This window comes from Squalius cephalus (genome assembly GCF_949319135.1).
Source record: "Squalius cephalus genome assembly, chromosome: 1".
NCBI lineage: Eukaryota > Metazoa > Chordata > Actinopteri > Cypriniformes > Leuciscidae > Squalius > Squalius cephalus.
In genome coordinates this window covers 10,778,617-10,781,982 of record NC_137122.1, presented here as the reverse complement: position 1 = coordinate 10,781,982, position 3,366 = coordinate 10,778,617, and the positions used below count along the sequence as shown (strand labels likewise).

Here is a 3,366-nt window from a genome sequence, read left to right as displayed (position 1 = left end):
CTGCATGCTTGGAGGAGACACAGTAAGTCTGCCGACCCAGAGACTGTTCAGGTCACGTCTGACGATCCAGAGACTGTTCAGGTCCCGTCTGTCGATCCAGAGACTGTTCAGGTCACATCTGCTGATCCAGAGACTGTTCAGGTCCCGTCTGTCGATCCAAAGACTGTTCAGGTCCCGTCTGTCGATCCAGAGACTGTTCAGGTCCCGTCTGCCGATCCAGAGACTGTTCAGGTCCCGTCTGTTAATCATGAGACTGTTCAGGTCACGTCTGCCGATCCAGAGACTGTTCAGGTCACGTCTCCTGAGCCGATGTCTGTGTCTGTTCCTGAGTCAGTGTCTATGTCTGTTCCTGAGCCAGTGTCTATGTCTGTTCCTGAGCAGCCGGTGTCGGTTCCTGAGCGGGTGCCTGTTTCTGTTCCGTGATCACCCGAGGTGTCGTCTCCGCCATGGCCGCCCGAGGGGTTGTTTCCGCCGTGGCCGTCCGATGGGTCGTCTCCACCGTGGCTGCCCGAGGGGTCGTGGCCACCCGAAGGGTCGTATTCGCCATGGCCGCCCGAAGGATCGTCTCCGTCACGGCCGCCCGATGAACTGTCCGCTCCGCCCTGGCCACCTAAGGGAAGGGTTCCGCCCTGGCCGCCCGATGGACTATCTGCTCTGCCCTGTCCGCCTGAAGGTTCGTCTCTGTCACGGACGCCCGATGAACTGTCCGCTCCGCCCTGGCCACCTAAGGGAAGGGTTCTGCCCTGGCCGCCTGAAGGGTCATCTCCGCCCTGGCCGCCCGATGGACTATCTGCTCTGCCCTGGCCACCTGAAGGTTCGTCTCCGTCACGCCCGCCCGATAAACTGTCCGCTCCGCCCTGGCCACCTGAGGGAAGGGTTCCGCCTTGGCCGCCTGAAGGGTCATCTCCGCCCTGGCCGCCCGATGGACTATCTGATCCGCCCTGGCTGCCTGATGAACTGTCTGTTTCGCCCTGGCCACCCGACGGACTATCTGCTTCGCCCAAGAGGCAACATTCTAATCTGAAAAAATTAAGCCTACCCAGAAGTGCGAAAAACTGCAATACATTGAAAATCTGCTAGGGGCAGGTCCCAAAAGGGAACAAATGTCCATAGACCCCATGTTAAAATGTCCGTTTTCACAGCATAAATTCATGTTTTTACAGGTTAATAAAATACTTTTATTGTATATTTCTATAGGTTCCGAGTGCCTGACAACTGTGAGGGGGGGGGGGTAAATTTTTTTCTAACTTGTTAGTTTAGATCGTATTTAGATATAAAATGTATGACAAATAAGGGCGTTAACTTTGATTGACAGCTTGATTGACAGCTGAGCATAGGCTGCGGCGAGGGGAATTCCTGAAATTTGAGGGCTATTGCAAACAGAAGTCTACTACAGAGAAATTTGACGTTATTTGAGCGGAATTTGTTTTTCCAGTGGGTGATCGGTACATGATTGGAGCGTTTGGGCCGTTAACGACAGAGCAGAACATTGAGCAGAGAGTGCAGCGCGCCGACATGGCTATAATGTTTAAAATTAGGGGGGAGAAATCATTTTTATCCAGATATCAATAGCTGTATTAGTATCAGTGAGACTGGCCTTTATGTTGTCTCTACATTCATTTGTAGATTAACTGTGAAATGATTACATTATAAAATATATAAACCTAAACAAATGTAAGTTTTTCAATTGCGGAAAAAACGTGTGATTAATCAAGTTAATTTATATTATACATAATATCCTTGGTTAGTCATGGTTCGTGTATGGCATTAAAAATAAAAAAATGGCATTAAAAAGGCATTACATTTAAATTGAAGATCCCTGCAGAAACCCTGGGACAGCAAATTCACATTTAAATGTAAGTATTATGTTTTCATTTACTCAAATAGCTAGCGAAACCACAGTTAAAGTTTATTATAAACTTCATCTTAACTCCGTCGTCATCATTGCATGGCTTCATTTGTCAGGTAGTTTTAGGCAAAACTTGTGGTAATAAAGTTATTAGTTTAACGACCTATTTGTAATATTTGCACTAGTCTATCTCACTTGTGTATTATAAGAAATATCACTCACCCTATAAAGCCTAAAACAACCAACCCCCAAATTTGGTTTTTAACCAAATTTGACTATAGGCCTACAGAAATATTAAGCATATTTTGCATGTCTTGATGTGTCATATTTTGCAGTGTTAACAATGCACTTAAGCTTGCACCCCTGTGTTAAGTACCCTTTTCTGCTTTTTTTAGAACAATTCAGGGAAAAATGGGTCTGGGGAATGTAACTCCCATACAGGCACATATATTATTTTGTGCCTGTATGGGAGTTACATTCCCCAGACCCATTTTTATGTGGGTCTAATTTTATATATATAAGAAAATTAATGCACACATCTTTGCTGAAATGTATTGTGCTGTTGTATTGTGCTGTTGTTGTTAACAAGCCATGGTTAATTTGCTCTCTGAGTGGGAAACCCACTGCTGAAACTTGGCCCTGGTTTGTCCTCATGGATGAGGTGTTGGGACAGAGGCATTGCACCAACCCCGCCCTCATGGCCTCAATACCTGAGGACAGATCAGGGCTGAGTTCAGCAGTGTGTGACCAAGAAGAGGAGGAGCCAGGGGCAGCATCCGCACCAGCACCAGCACGAGCACCCAAACCAGCACCAGCACCACGAAGAAGGCGAGACAGAGAGGACGAGTTTTTGGACTTGATTAGAGAAGACATGGGACTGCAGAGGCGAGGAGAGCACTGGAGAGTAGGGAGAGGATGGACAGGCTTTCTCTTCTTGAAAGAATTATTGAGAAATATACATCTATATTCGTGTTTAACTTTTTTTCACCTATATTTTTTAAAAGGAAAAAAAAAATCTGTACATTTATTTATTTTTATGCAACTTTAAATGTGTAAATAAAAGAGAATTCATTGCTCTGGACATTGTTTATTTTTGTAATGATAAGTCATAATTTCTACATGAAACAAATTCTTCTATACCTTTTTTTCCCCCCAACTATTTACAACATACGTTAAACATATCAAAATCAACATTAACATTTAAATTTACAGTACATAAAATAAGAAAAATGATGTAGACTTTTATTCAGCTGAGTGGGAGACCCTGGTGTGCTGCTGGACCGGGATGGGCTCCACAATAGAGACCCTGGTAAGGCTTCTGCTGGTGGGACATCATCTGGGATGCTCTCCAGAGTGTTTGACTGCATATTTTCACTATCCACTAAATTGTCTACCAACAGGTTTGCAGGGCTGACTCATGGAATAAATACTGAGATACTTTATTACACTAAAGTACTTTTAAAGGAGAACTCCGGTCAATTTTAACATTGAGCTCATTTTTTTGTACATTTGGAGTG

The 3,366-nt window shown here is 44.8% G+C and overlaps 2 protein-coding genes across 2 annotated transcripts in view; one reads left to right on the top strand and one right to left on the bottom strand.

The window, feature by feature from the left end:
* LOC307162199 (uncharacterized protein) overlaps positions 1-3,366 on the top strand; it is a 390,774-nt gene that overhangs the window by 142,725 nt on the left and 244,683 nt on the right. The gene's annotated exons all lie outside the window — the stretch shown is intronic.
* The window catches only part of LOC307163209 (uncharacterized protein), a 325,993-nt gene that overhangs the window by 272,940 nt on the left and 49,687 nt on the right, over positions 1-3,366 (bottom strand). The window lies entirely within an intron of this gene.